The sequence below is a fragment of the Glycine max genome, chromosome 6 (genome assembly GCF_000004515.6).
Source record: "Glycine max cultivar Williams 82 chromosome 6, Glycine_max_v4.0, whole genome shotgun sequence".
Classification (NCBI taxonomy): domain Eukaryota; kingdom Viridiplantae; phylum Streptophyta; class Magnoliopsida; order Fabales; family Fabaceae; genus Glycine; species Glycine max.
Window position 1 is genome coordinate 37,461,505 of NC_038242.2, and position 16,414 is coordinate 37,477,918.

General features: G+C 33.0%; 1 long non-coding RNA gene across 1 annotated transcript; it reads right to left on the reverse strand.

The window, feature by feature from the left end:
- Positions 1–9,173: 9,173 nt before the first annotated feature.
- On the reverse strand, positions 9,174–10,084 carry LOC121174965 (uncharacterized). Its single transcript, XR_005891794.1, has 2 exons — positions 9,921–10,084; positions 9,174–9,620 (listed from the first exon to the last, which is right to left on the reverse strand). It is a non-coding gene; the product is annotated as an uncharacterized lncRNA (long non-coding RNA).
- Positions 10,085–16,414: the final 6,330 nt, after the last annotated feature.

The window sequence follows — 16,414 nt, forward strand, 5'->3', positions numbered from 1 at the left end:
TTGTATTTGTTGTTTTGATACCAAAAAAATTTGGTCCAGGCATCCATATAGTCCCAATAGGTATAACCGATTGAATCAAAAGGTACAAAAAAAAAATTTGTATTCATTTAGATTGGATCCAAAATGTCTAGGTTGTAAAACCTTTAAAGTTTGGATTGTAGAATGAGTATTTAAAATAGGGTTGTTTGGGTCTTTGAAATGTTTAATAGATACTGAGTTTGAATCTATTAAAATGAACTCATAAAAGGTTCTTGTTTTATTGTTTGTTGTTGGTTTGAAGTGGAATCCAAGAGGAAATGCCTTAGCTATGGCTTTAAAGGGATTCTTGTCCCAATAATCTAGCTCCATCTGCAAAACAGTTGAAAATTTGCTTTTGTAAATATAACTGTTAGAAGATTTTGGGGTAGATGTTGTCGTTGGGGTTATTATCTTTTTCTCTTTTGGAGTATTGCAGATAACTTTTGAATCTTTGGTTTTTTGGATTAGGGTTTTCAAATCAATTTCAGATTCATCATCTGATTCAGAAGCTATGCCTGCCCATGTTTTCTTAGGAAGTTTGGTTAGTCCAATTTCTAGAAGGGCCAAAAGTGTTTCAATTGGAAAGGCATAGTCGGCCTTGGTTTGTTTTGAGGTTTGGATTTTTGAAGGATCCTGAGTTGATGACCCATCTTGTTGTTTTGATTTATGGGTAGATGACCCAACTTGGGTTGATGACCTAATTTTGGAAGGTGAAACCCTTTTTGGGGATGGCTCAGGTAAAGCCAATTTGAAACCTTTCCCCGCTACCTCTTCCTCCTCGTAAGGAGGCATTGGGTGCCTTAGCTGGCATGACAATTTTTCTGTAAGAATTCATGGGTAAGATAGTCAGGTAGAGAGTTTGAAGTGCCCTTAAGATACTCTATTTCAAAATCAAAAACACTTAAAATTGCTTTCCATTGCAAAAATATTTGTTTCAAGGCAAGATTTTTTACATCTTTTTGTAAAATTTCTTTGTCTAATTTACAATCAACCCTGATAAGAAACTTTTGATTTAATAAATCAGATTGAAATTTGAAAATGCACAAAACAATTGTTAAAACTTCTTTTTTAACAATTGAATATTTTTGTTGTGCAGAATTTCAATGCTTTGATGTATATGCAATAACATTTTCTTAGGTATTGACTCTTTGTTTGAGGATACCACTGTAACCTATGTTAGATGCATTTGTTTCAACAATTTTGAATGCTTATGGAATTGGGAGATACAGACATTTTATGGATTGAACTTTGAGCTTGATATCCTTGACAACCTGGGTGTGAATATCAGACCAAGGAGAAGGATTTTTCCTGGACCTATCATGTAGTAGTTTGACAATATTGTTCAAGTATGGAACAAATTCACCGACATAATTTAGACACCCTAAAAATCTTTGTAACTGAGTTTTATCTAAGATTTGGTTCGGGAATTTTTGGCAAACTCGATTGATCTGTCTATTGGTATAATTGTTCCCTGATGACTATTGTGACCAAAGAATTGGATCTTTGTTTGAAAAATATTTATTTTGGTTTGAGAAACTGCAAGACCATTTTCTTTGATGATATTAATGAAGGTATGTAGGTGTTTAAAATGTTGGTCAATGGTTTGAGAGAAAATTAAGACATCATCAATATAAACAATGGAAAATTTTGAATACGGATTGAAGATATCATTCATGATTTTTTGGAATTCTAAAGGGGCATTCTTCAAACCGAATGGCATAACATTCCATTCATATTGCCTGAAAGGAACTGCGAAGGTAGTCTTGTACCTATCAATTTCCTTTATCTGGATCTGCCAATATCTTGACTTCATGTCGAATTTTGAAAATATTTTTGCAGAGTTTAACCTATTGAGTAAATCCTTCTTGTTTGGAATAGGATACTTAATCCATTGTAAAGGCTAGATTCAAAGGTTTGTAATTTATGACTAAACAAGGTGTTCCTTGTTCAAGTTCAGTCTGCTTGTTGACATAGAAAGCAACACAAGACCAAAGGCTTTTGCTTTTCCTAATTAATCCTTTATCAAGGAGATCCTTCATTTCCTTTTGAAAATATTGAAGAAATTCTTCATTCATTTGGATTGGTCTGGCTTTTGTGAGAATTTATTTTTCCCTAAAGTCTTTCTCATAAAGGAAATCAACTATATGTTTTTTTCGATTCATGTGGCAGATCGGAAAATTTTTTTGATTGGATGTGTTTTAGCAATAACTGAATTTTCTCTTTTATTTGGGGTTTCTCTAATTGGATTTGAATATTACTAAAGGAAACATCCTTCAAAAAGTTGATTTGGCTAATCTTCTTTTCTATGAAGTTTATGTTCTTTGTAATTGGTTTAGTAGAGAAATCGAAGGTGATTTTCCTTCCCAAGTGCCAAGTGGTTATTCCTCCCTTGGATATCTAGAGAGGGAACAAAGATTTGATGAATGGTGTTCCTAGGACAACTTCATTCTTAAGGTTTTTTACCAAAAGAAAATTGGTTTCAATCCTAAGACCCTGGTTTTCTAAGATTGTGTTGGATAGCTTATAATTGATTTTTAATTTTGACCCACTTGCTATACTCAATTTCTCTGAGGTTTTCTCAAAGAATTTCGTAGGAATTAGTCCTTCCAGAATACAGTTCGAGTAAGCCCCTGTATCAAATAGGGTCATTGTATCTAGAACAAAATCATTGATAATAATTCTAATATTAATATAAAACTTCTGGATTTTAATCTTGTTGATTAATCCCATGAAAATTTCATCATCCTGGCATTCATCTTCCTCTCCTTTGGCCTCATTATCCGAATCACTATGTTCTTCAAAATGAGAAAGAATGATCTGATGAATTTCTTATTGTTGTCTAAGTTCTCTAATTTCTTGTTTAAGATAGTTAATCTTTGTTTGGAGATCTTAGATAGTGGTTGGTTTGACAGACGTGTTTTCTAATCTTTTGATGATATTACTAACATCAGATTTGTTGTTGGTAATAAATTCTTTTGGTTTAGGAAATATTTTTTAAGTTTATTCAAGAAAATCTTCTTTTCTTGAGGGTCTGGTATGGAATTTACTGCTTCAAACAAAAGATCTTGCTCTTTTGTTAAAGCGTTAATTTCTTGGGTATCTTCTTCTTTCGAGGATGATGTTCGATCATCTTGCTGGATTTGGTTGAGATTTTCCTCCGAAGATACTTCCCAAGTTTCTTCTTCTGAAGTTTCGATGAGTAGATTATTAATCTTCTCTTCTATGGATGGATTTAAACTAAGGTTTCTTAGTTTCTTTTTTAATCTGCAATATTTGCTTATGTGGCCTTGTTTTCCACAATTATAGCAAACTACTTTGGTTTTGAGTTTAGGAACATTGATTTCTTTACTGGTTGAAGGTTTATCTGATTATTTTTTACCTAAAAATCATCTTTTAGTGGCATATTTCTTTTGAAACTCTGTTTTGGGGTTTTGTTTTTTCTTTTGCTTTAGATAGGCTAGCAACCTAAATTGTTCACAGAACAATCCTAAGTCTCTCTTATTCTGGGCTTTTTCCTTGGCCAATTGCCTATGGATTTTGTCGTCCTGACAAATTTTTAGGGCTACCTTTTGGATATAAGAAATAAGTTGTCCATAACTCAAGCTATCATATGGAATATCTCCATTAGCAAATTGGCTACAAATTTTGTCTCTAACCTTATCTCCTAATGATCTTGGAAGACCGACTAGAAATTTTTCTTTCTAGAAAGGTTGTTGGCTATCCTCTCTAGTGTAAACTCTAGTCAAGGTGTCTCTATACCATCTAAAATTTGCTAATGTCTTGCACTTAAGGTTGGATAGTAATTCTGCTGACCTATCTTTCCGTCTTAATACCGCTGTAGATTTTTGACTTCTCATCATTAGTGAGATAATTATCTCGCCATCCTTTTAATTGACCAGAAAATCCTGCCACAAGAATGTCTACAATTGTTTCTTTTGGACACTCATGGGATGTTTGGTATGTTGTGGCTACCATGGTCATATGTTGAAGGGTATTCATGATGTTGTATTTTGTTTGAGCATCTATATTCCATTCATAGATGTTGTTTACACTAAAACTTTTAAAGTTATTTTGGCCTCTTTCTTCTAGTAGAAGATCAGGGGCAGTTGGTCTTTGGTAATAAAGTTTGGAAGGTGTTTTCCAATGTTTGGTGTTAATCAAATTGATTACCTTTTCAGACACTGAACCTTCTTCTGATACTTGTTCTGAATTATTATCACTATCCTCGTCAATGGCATTAATTAGTTTGGAGGTGTGTCTAGTCCTTATTTTGGATGATTCCTCCGAAGGTTGAGGAGGGTTTCGGGGACGGTTTTAAGTAAACTATTAATCTTGCTTAATAATTCACTATTCCTATCACCTATCTTCTCAGTACGGGATTTTTGTTTTCTAAGTTCCCTAAATTTTTGTTTGGCTTTTTTGCTAACCTTAAAAGGTTTGAACAAAGGTTTTTCCATTTGAACAACTGATGATGATGACCTGTGGTCCTTGGGTTTAGTAAAGACATTTTCTTTACTAATAGATTCCCCTAACACCTAAAGGTATTTGTTGGTGTAATTAGTTTGTTCCATTAGGCTCCTAATATCCTTCGAGGTTATTTCTTCGTTGACATCTTTTGTTTTAAAAGGTGTGGCCATGACAGGTTTATCACTGTTGTCCTTGACTTTTGGCAGTTGGTACTGAGTTGTGGAAGGTAATTCTGATTGGATTAACTCATCATCTTTAATCTGCCAGTTGGTAATGACATTGGTTGTTGGATCACCTATTATGTCATATTGCTAAGGGTAATCTATTTTTTCTTTAACAATATACGCATGAAATCAATCAAAGAAAGGAATATTAGTTTTGACTCTTTCAACTAATTTATAAAATTTGTCTTGGATTTGTTGCCTTTTTCACCCCTTAAAATGCCGAAAAAACCATCTCCTCTGAGGTTCATTCTTTGGAGAATAAAAGTCCTTTCTAAGGGTTTCCTTATCAATGCTAAATTTGTCAGATAACATCATAAGGTTCATGGATAAAAGATTATGTTGGAGATTGAATTGACTTTTGGTCATCTTCTGGTTCCGATTGTACGTGGTCCTAGGTATACTAAAAGTCGTATCTAATCCTTGGAGGTTTATGCTAGAAAACTGGTTGTGTGACTCAGATCTAGATAATCCTATTGGAATAGATCGGGTCCTAACTGAGAAGGACCTTCTTGTCGATTCATACTCAGATTGTCTTGAGGTTTCTATTCTGGATGAGAATTAGTTTCTCCTATTGAAGGTTATTTCCACCTTACCTTATCCCATTTTATAATTCTAGGGAAAGAAACATTAGCCTTTGTTATATCAATGATAAACAAAGTCATCTCTCCTTTTTGTGGTTTGAGAAGAACTCTCGATGCACAAGTGTTCATGACCTTATACTGGATTCTGTAAATCAAGGCCGCTGGAATTGAGCCATCTTTCATGTCTTAGCCATGAAAGTGTTGGATCGAGTGGCCTCAAAATAATTAAGAAGGGGGGGTTGAATTAATTATTCCTAAACCTTTACTAATTAAAAATTTACTCTTCTAAGGCTTTTACTAAATTGTTAAGAGAATAAGGAGTAGAAGAGAAACTTAACAGAAAGTAAAAGCGGAAATTAAATGCACGGCAAAAATTAAAAGAGTAGGAAAGAAGGAGACAAACACACAAGAGTTTTTATACTGGTTCGGCAACAACCCGTGCCTACATCCAGTCCCCAAGCGACCTGCGGTCCTTGAGATTTCTGTCAACCTTGTAAAAATCCTTTTACAAGCAAAGATCCACAAGGGATGTACCCTCCCTTGTTCTCTTTGAAACCCTAGTGGATGTACCCTCCACTAGAACTGATCCACAAGAGATGTACCCTCTCTTGTTCTCAGTCTAATCCAAGTAGATGTACCCTCTACTTGTACCACAAAGGATGTACCCTCCAATGTGCTAAGACAAAGATCTCAGGCGGTTAAACCTTTGATACTTTGTGAATGGGGATACAAAAGAATTTTCAGGCGGTTAGTCCTTTGAACACTTTTGTATTAGGGAATGGGAAGAATCAAAAGAATTCTCAGAGTGTGTCGTTTTGAATTCTTTGACAAGGGAGAAGGGAGACACAAAAGAATTCAGGCAGTTAGTCATTCGTTCTTTTGGAAAAGGGACAAGAAAGACACAAAAAGAATTCAGGCGGTTAGTCCTTGGCGAATTCTTTTTGGCAAAGGGAGAAGAGAATGAAAAAGATGAATAGCACAAGTTTTTGAACAAAGAACTTTTCTTGGAAGAGAAAGTTTTGAACAAAAACTTTTAGAAAGATGAAGAGAAGATAAAACAGAAAAACTGTTGAAAGAGATGAAAGAAAATATTGAAAGATGATTGAAAGAAATGATTGAGATGAATTAATTAATGTTTCATGCCAAGGTCACATATTTATAGTTTCTTAATGACTCAAGTCAAAACTTGTAACTCTTGGCAATTCCTTTAAAACTAATCACTTAAAAAGATATGACTTTTGAAAGAATCTTCATAAACAAGTCACTTGAAGAAATGTGACTTTTGGAAATGAATTTTTCGAAAATAGTCACTGGTAATCGATTACCATAAAGGTATAATCGATTACACATCAATAAATGTGACTCTTCATTTTGAATTTTGAAAATCTTAACTTTTTAAAACCATTGGTAATCGATTACTATAATTTGGTAATCGATTACCAGAGAGTAAAACTCTTTGGTAATGATTTTGTGAAAACTTCTTGTGTTACTCAATGTTTTGAAAAACTTTTTAATACTTATCTTGATTGAGTCTTCTTTTGATTCTTGAATCTTGAGTCTTGAATCTTGATCTTGATTCTTGATTCTTGAAACTTGATTCTTGATTCTTGAATCTTGAAACTTGATTCTTGAATTTTTGCTTGAAAACTTTGCTTAACTCTTGATTCTTTGACATCATCAAAATAACCTTGGAAGACATTGCTTCAACAGAAAGTGAATGTTAAGGAATAGAGAGTCAAGGATGTTTCTATCCATCAGACTCACCATTTTGTTTGGATAATAATTGAAATAGACTAGTCCTTGCCCTAGGCTAGTTTCTACTGTCTCTATTAAAGAATCTTCAAATTTGTTGTGCCTAATATCTCTAAGACACATCAAAACTGCGGCATCTATGCCCATGTCAATTAATGGTTTGATTGCCACCTGGACACATCCTATGTGTAGGTATTTGTATTTTCTGCTATGCTCAAAAATTGAATTTTTGAATAATAAATGAAATTATTCCCCTTTGTCTTTTCCTAGAGGAATGTTATTTTCTACCGTCTTAATTACATAATCAAAACTGTGTTTGTTTTTAATTGTCTCAAGAACCTATAATGTATCATGAGGGATTTCTGGAATGCTCCAGTCATTCATGTGTTGGTTAATCTCCTCGAAGCGAATTTCTTCATCGAAGAGATTGTGTTTAGGGGTGACTCGTGGGTCTGATTGTCTTGGTCAGTGAGCAAATTTAAGTTTCTTGGATCTGAAGTTGAGGATGACGATGAAGAACTAGTACGGAAAGAAATTTGAGAAAACAAACGCAAAAGACGAGACATCCTAAAATTCTTCCTCTAGTATCTTTGTCTTCATTTGGTTTCATAGAAAGATTTGGATATATATAAACACATGGGAGGTATCCATTTACTCTAAAGAGTTACTCATTATCTTGACCCTTAATTTGTTGTAAATCCAATGGTTAATATTGATTCACTTTAGTGATCACGTGAAAGTTTCTTTGCACATCTTCGAGACGTTTTCATTGATTCTTCCTTTTCCCATTCTCTGAAACACCTGCCCTTGTTCCTTCCTTTCTTACGAAACGCAAACGGTGTTCTTTGAAATGCATGGTCACTCTACGCGGAGTAGAGGATGAATGCGATGCCACCCGTGGAGGAGTTGGGACTGGCGGTGAGGTCCGAGATGTTGCTAATGAAGAAGTTGTTGAGTAGGGAGGTTATTCGGGGTGACGAAAATCAGAAGAGCAATCGCATAAGGGAGAGAGTAAAGGAGGTGCAACAAAACGCACTGAATGCTTTGTCTGAGGGTGGTTCATCCTATGCCACACCGTCTCACGTGACTAAAATAGTTAAAAGTTAAAAAAAGGGGACAACACTTATTGAAAAATATTACACACTTAAGAGTTAAGAGCCTACCATTTGGACTGGTCTTGGCTAATTTATGTGATAAGTATTTGAATCTTTTAATTTAGGAGAAAGAAATAGTAAAGATTAATTATGTGTGATGTAAATATTTGTTCATTCACTGGGGAACACATTGGGAATTATGTGGATTTAGTGTTCGCAAAAGGTGATAGGAACAAAGCTCTGTTATTTTGAAGCAAAGGAAATTGTTGTTTCAGCTGTAACTCTGTAAGGTGTTTGATTCTTAACCACTTTGGTCTCTAGCATTTGTTACTGATGGACCTAAAGGTTGCTGCCACTTTTAAGAGACATCAGATTTGAGACATATAACATTAGCAGCCAAGGTTGATGCCACTATCCTTGGACTACAAGGAACTCAACTTAGAATATCAAATGTAATCAAAATGACAAGAGAATTGTTGAAGTGGTCATGATTTTAGAAGCCCGACCAGTCCACATATATATATTCGGGACATGAGTATTGAGTAATAAAAAGTGATCAAGAATTGGGTATTGTGTTATCATAATCAATTTTCTTCCATTAGTAATAGCTTGACTTCTTTCGAGCTTGTTTTTTTATAACCCAAATCATATTCTTAAACAAGTAGAGTACAAGATGTACCCTACAAATAAAATACAACATTCTCAGAACATTAGAATCTTGCTTCTACCCAACAAGCGACAATGTTGCATAATGAAACCGCATGCCTGTATCAGCATCAAAATTCAGCAAACATGTAAAATGCTCAACATTTGGTTGTATAGGCTCTAATTCAACAATAACCAATTCTCTTAATAGCTTAAGTTGTTTGGTGGCGGCTAATGGTTTTATACATCTAATAATTACAAAAAGAAATTTTCTTTTACATTATTAGATTATATCAAGCTCTCATGCAGGAAATAATGGTCTTGCTGGTGTAGTTTTGTAAACACGACTGAAAGGTAAACATGGTTCTAGTATGTACAACATTTGCAATAACTGAAACCATAACAAAGTCAAATTTTATTAATTGGGAACCAAAGCTATGTACAACATTTACAATAATTGAAATCGTCGAACTGAGAAACCAAATTAAAGATCGAGGTTGCAAAATTCACCAATGCCCCTACAGAATATACCTCCAACACCTATATCAATTGCACAATTTGTTACTACATTGCTTAACCATAAAAGATAAACATAAATATGCAACCATAAGAACACTACTCTCCTAACTCCTAACTAATTTGCAGCTATCCCTCCCAGTTTAGGCATAGTGGTTGGAATTGTATCAGTCTTCATCAAAGTCTTTTATCGTCTTGAGCTTGTGCTGAACTTTACTTCTTTTTGCAATGCCCAAAACGTGAGAGGCAAACCAAATACATGTCTTCCATTTTGCCTATTTGTTCCAATCAAGATCAAGCTTCCACTCCTTAAAATCTACACACTGAAAGTTAATAAACAAGAGACAACTAATCAAATCCCAGCATGAAATTAACTAAATAGTCATGAATGTACATTCAGGTTTTATAACAAACAGTTCATGTGCAAATGAACAAAGCCTATTATTCACCAAAAACAATCAAATCCTCATTCCAATCAGAGCCTATTAAGGTTAAGACATCAACTTTAACAAATCCCTAATTAACAAAGCCTATTATTCATAAGAACTTGTAATAGGTAGAGCATGAACAAGGGTGACTTATAATGATGGGAATGTAGACTGAGTTTTCTGTTTGTAACAGACCAGACGGTGGCATCTTAGAATGGGGAGACGGCAACGACCTAGCAAATTGGGTGATGGCGTCTTAGGCTAGGCGTTGACGATAACAAAACGAACTAGACGATGGTGTCTCAGATTAAGCAACGACGACGACGACTTAGCGAACAGGGAAAACACAGACATCGCGAGACATTGAGATGAGAAGAGAAATAGGGCAACAAAGAATGCAAGGAGTTCTCGTGAGATAGAAAATGAAAAGAGGTCACGCGATAGGAATTAGTGAATCAATATGGATCGTTAGATTTACAAGGAATAAAGAGAGCAACTCTTGTAAGAAGTGGATCCTCTCTCTCTATATATATATGAAAATGGATCACAGGGTCACTTCACATATTCCTACATTAATATTCTTTAAGTCTCTATTAGTGTTTTTTAAGTCTTTAGAGATTCTCCTCTCAAGTATTCTTTAATAAAATCTCTTTAATATTTACCTAAGTATATTTTTCAAAAACTCTATCCAATCTTCAAACCCTGGATAGCACCTGCTACTCAACTCACACACCATGTAACAACTTAAAAATTACAACCCGAGATTATATGATTGTTTGATTTAATTATGAATTATTTGTTTTAAATAAGAAATTATTTGTTTTGACTAATTTGCTTGATTAGTGATTTATTGAGTAATTAAGGGAATGATGGAAAGTGATTAAGGTAAGTATTACTTAAGATTAACTAAGTTGAGATATTAAAATTTGTGGAGGAAAGTTCAAATTTGAAAAAAGATAAACTATCTTGGTCAAATAGTCCAAGGGAATAATTTTGATAAACTCATTGTTGACATTGTGGTAAATATGTGCAACTTATGTCTAGAATAGAAAATTAGAGTTAATGGTGCATTTAGGTTGCTAATGAATTTGTGATGACTTTAATAAGTGAAACTAAATGTTCTAAGGTATTACTTTGGAAAGTTTTATTAAAGTATATTCACTCTAAATTAAGTTTTGAAGTGAGTATATGTGTATACTGGAAATAAAAATGATATTAATGTCTCATGTGGTTTAATTAATTTGTTTCATGTATGATTTATTTAAGGAATGATTGCATTTAAATTCCTAATGCTCATGACATGACTGATATTGCAATCATTATATGTGTTTGTGGTAGTTAAAAATAAATTAAAATACTTAATATGCATATATTTTTTTGTCAGAGTTAAAAAAATAATTCTAGAGTGATTTATTAATAAAAGTGATATTAATTTCTCATGAGGTTTAATTAATTTTTTTCATGTATAATTTATTTATGGAATGATTGCATTTAAATTCCTAATGCTCATGACATGACTTATATTGCAATGATTATATGTGTTTGTGGTAGTTAAAAATAAAATAAAATGCTTAATATGCATATAATTTTTTGTCAAAGTTAGAAAATAATTCTAGAGTGATTTATTAATGAAATAATTTGTTAAAGGTTAATTTAATCAGATTAGAATAATGTAGCACTTGAAAGAAACAATATTTGAAATTTGGTTCAAAAATTAGGAAGAGGGTCATTTTGCAATTAATTAAAAGTTGGTAGAAAAATGACACAAGTTTAGAAAAATCGATACTTGGTCCTTAGGGTTGGAAGACCAATATAAAAGGTAACTTTGCCCCCACAACCCCTTGCTTAGCTGAAACTTTGGAGGTGGTCTCAAATGGGTTTTGTGCATTTTTGGGTTAATTTCTCTTCAAACCTTCATCTTCAAGCATAAGTATGGGGAGTTTTTCAATTTCCCTCACAAACCATGCTTATTGTGTTGTGTTTAAACTATTTGTGGGTGTTTTAAACATGGAAATGGCATTTAGGTTTGCTCATGGGTGGAAAAGGGAAAAAAGCATCAAAAGCTTGTAATTGTTGAAACTTGTTTTGATTTTTCACTTGAGTTTTGAAAAGGGGTTTTGTGTCGCGAGGAATTGCATAAAGTGTAATAAAACATTGTAGTCACGAAAATGGGTTTGTGATGTTTGTGTTCATTGGTTCGTTTTGATGGGGAGGATTGAGGAAAAATAAACTTTTTGTGATGGGGTTGTAAATGACCAAAAATGATGAAAACAACGTCAAAGTGAGATGCATGTTGATCGAGGATTGAGGCACATGTGATGGTCATCGCAAAGATGAAGTGGATCGTGTGGGATGTCCAATCATAACTTTGGTTTTGTGATAGGTGTGATTGTGTGAGGCAATTGTGCCCGTATTGGAGATGAGATTGTCGTGGAAGGATCTGTAGCATGTCAAAGTATCATCTCGTACTATGGCGATGGAAATCACATTGATCCATGGGACAATCTCGATGGGGAGTGTCGTTTAGGAGTTAGTCCTTAGAGTAATGGATGACTACATAGGGGTACCTGAGAGATGATCACATGGTGTGATCATCCTGGGGGGTGTGGCGCTGAGTTGTGACATTAGATCACATGAGCCAACTCAGTAACCTCGACATAGTATGCGAGCCATCATCAGTTGGTGAGATCCTGCCATTATACCATGTCAAGGGTGTACTCCTAACAGTAGTCCAACTTAATAATGTAAGTTCACTAAGTTGCAAAGATGATCTCTTCATAGTGAGATATATTTTTGCCACAAGGAAACATGACACTTGATCAACTGGAACTGGTAGAGAATTTGCCTTGGCAGAGTTGCATTTCACCACAATGAATATAAAGAGCTAAAGACCTTGGAATTATGAGAAACTTGTCACAATGAGTTGACCATTTGCCTCAACAAATAAAGATCCAAAGGCATGAAGATCAAGTTCAGAGTAGGCATTGTAAATAAACTTATACCTATGGGTATCGCCCTGAACCCACCCCGACTTTGACAAAGAATATTTGCTTTGACTGGGTATGAGTACAAGTGTTGCCCAAACTATTTAAGTGGGGGTGAGGATTTATATCAAATTATACTACTCGTACCTGTCATATTACATTTTTTTATATTTTTTGTCGCAACATATATAAACATAATATATATATATATATATATATATATATATATATATATATATATATATATATATATATATATATATATATATATATTAAATAATTTATTTTTATAATTTTTGAAAATATAAATCAATTAGCTTAATAGTTAAATGATTAAATAATAAACTTAAAAATATATGTTTAACTAAAAATATAATTGAATTTTAATATTTTAATTTTAATTTATTTTTTATCCATTATATTTATATATTGTTTGAATTAAAATATAATTAATAACTTAATAAATTTATTTAAAAATATATAAGTAAATTAAAATTATAAAAAAATGTAGTGGGTTACATGCAGGTATACCTAAACTCAATAAAATCTGACAAGTATGGGGATGCGTATTAAAATTTTAAATCTTCCTCTTTTAAACTCGTACTCATACCCGTCTCGCCTTTTGCGAAGATAGGGATGGGAATGGTCAAACTCATTCCCGACCTATCTCATTGCCATCTCCAGTTCCAAGTCCTTAATCCATTAGTGTAAATTTATTGCAACAAATTATGCTTTCACTTTAATGAAACTTCTCTTAGGCATATAAAAAGAATGTAATATCAGCTTTATTAAAAGCGCTTGTAACATCTTTGTAAGGATTTTTGGCTCATTTGATAAATTCAGAAAAAGAATCTCACATTGTTTCTCTCTTCTATCTCTTCCACTGTTGTTGTTCTTTGAGGTTCTATTTGGATCCTTCATGATCCAAATGAGCTAAACTTCATAGTTGCCAAGTGATTGAAGTAGAACTCAAGTATGTAAGCTCTATTTTTCTAATCAAATCTCGTAGTTAATGTGATCTTATTTTAGTTCTATGCTTAGATGCATGTTAGGAGTGATCAATCTAGCTTTTATGGATTTGGACTATGTGGAAACAAGTTCAAATCCTAGATTTGAATTGAAATTGTGCAAGGCTTTGATGCGATGAATGGATCAAATACTTGCATTTGCAGAGATTCATCAATCTTATTATGAGTTTCTAGGTTTGAGTCACCAAAGGAATTAGGATTTTGACTTGGAACTCAAGGATTAATTTCTAAGTTTGTGTTCCTTCATTTTGTTACTATTGCAAATGTTTGAAACTCCTTTTCTTTTCTATGGTTGCCTTGTTAATGTAGGACACGTTGTTGAATACTATCTTCTCTTTTATTCAATTTGATCTTTCTCTTTAGAAAAGCTTGTGATGACAACGCATCACTATGTTGCTTACACAACATTTTCCTTCACAACTTTTGGTGTGTGCTTTTGAATTGTGTAGACATGTATGTCTACACTACATCTTCTGGTGATCTTTATGTCGTGTGTAGCTTCTGATATTTATCTCTGGACTTAAATTACCTCTAGAATCAAACTTCTAATCATATGTAACTTTTGATATCTACACTTTGATAGAGAATCCATGATTACCTTTCTGCTTGTGGTATCTTGCTTCTAAAGTTGGACAATCTTCAGATTTAAGAAACCTTCATCATAGGCCAATGTCACACCTTTCTCCATGCTTCTTGAATAAGTCATGTTTCTCTGAAAGCACTCAAGCTAAACCATTAGTAGTACAAGTCTAAAAAAGACTTAGAATTTGTTTCTAAAAAGTTTGTTGTCATTAAAACATTTAGTTCTAAAAGGATCATGCTTCAATGATATATGTGTGTGTGTTCATTTCATTCTTTTACTAAATAATTTTGTTTCGATTATTTTTACAGGATGTTAAATTAATGAACTTTACAAAATGATTTTAATGGATCAAAATAGCTAATATGTGAATTGTTTTAGTTAAAATTAATTTTCCTATTATTTAGATTTGGTTTTTGATATGTACTTTAATTTATCATACAAACTTCTTTAACTTCAAAAAAATAATATTGTCAAATTTAAATTTATAGTTGTATTGAAAAATAAGCTCATTTACTTTCTATTATTTCTTATTAATAAATAACTTTCATACTATAGTATGAAAATTTGAATTGATTTTATGTTTTTTTCAATAATACAAAATTTGTTAATATAATTTTTTATAGGCCAAATGACCTGTTTGGTCTTTAATTTTTTTTTTAATTTGGTCATTTATATTTTAAAAAGTTTGTTTTTCTCTTCTTCTCCTTTGCACCATATTGTCACCCATCACTACCACCCACAACCACCACAACCTTTTAAGTTACGCGTACAACCACCACTACCATTAATTAGCGCGCCTACATCTCCTCCCAAAACCTCGACACACACCCAACGACCACCATAGTCACTTAGATGCCAACGACCCCAAGCACCATCCAAACCACGACATCGCATGCACTACCACTATCGGCCATAGCTGCCCAGATCTATAACTTCCAAACCAACGTGCCACCTTCATGAAGCCCAACATCGCTAATCGTAACCCAAGCACCCCCCCCCCCCCAAAAAAAAACACTATCATTGCCTAGATCCAGCTCAGATTTGCAACCTTTAGGCCACCAAGTCCAACATGTTCATGTCTTAGAAGGCGCTCAAACCTTGCCAAAAGCTTGTGAATGCTTTTGTCGCGGTTTCATGCAAAATCGTGTTTTAGATTTTTTTTAACAATTTTGTGTTTGGTTCGCAATTCAATGTAAGAGTTACATTCTAATTTAGATTTTTGTTTTGTTATTTTTCATAGTAGCATAATATTGATTGATTTAGTGAGTCAACACAATGCTCGCTACGTGTTTGATTTTAGTCCTCTTTGAATGTAGTTTCTTCTTCATGGTTAAAAAATCACAAAAAAAATAGAGTAAGGAGGAGGAGGACAAAGCATTATTCATGATTTGTTATAGTATGAAAAGAGATAAAGGTAATGAAATAATTTTTTTTATATTGTGTCTGTTTTTAGTCATCACTATCTTTATTACATTACATTAACAATGTTAACATTAGATGAAAGGAATGACTAATTTGAACCAATTTTAAAAAATAAAATAACCAAAATAAATTTTCTAAAAGATAATAGATAAAAAAAATAAAATAAAATAAAAGGACTATAAAGGTCATTTAGCCTTTTTTATGCATACAAAAGTTGTTTCTCTCCAAAATTTACCGTGCATCATCACACGCAAGGCACAATCTAGTTAGCCTTAGAAGCATAGATCCAATAAGTACCCATAATCAAGAATTAATTATATTTTTAATCCCTAATTTTTTTAAATTTTTAATTTTTTTATTATTTTCTAAACAAAAATTTAACCGAACATCATAACTTTTGGTCTGTGCTTTTTACTTGTGCTATTAAACAATAATATGATAGTCATTAAGTCGGATACATGTAATTCTTCAAAATTAATAGTTAATTTATTTTTTGACGATTTTTAACTGCAATTGCCCATTGCTTCTTGTGATTTTCCTTTCCACCGCACATCGAGGAAGAGGAAAAAAAAACAAAAAAAAAAGATTTCTGAAAAAGAAAAGTCTAGCATCACTGAATATTGAATATATAAGATGAAATAATCATAAGAAAACTAAAGTGTACCAATAAAA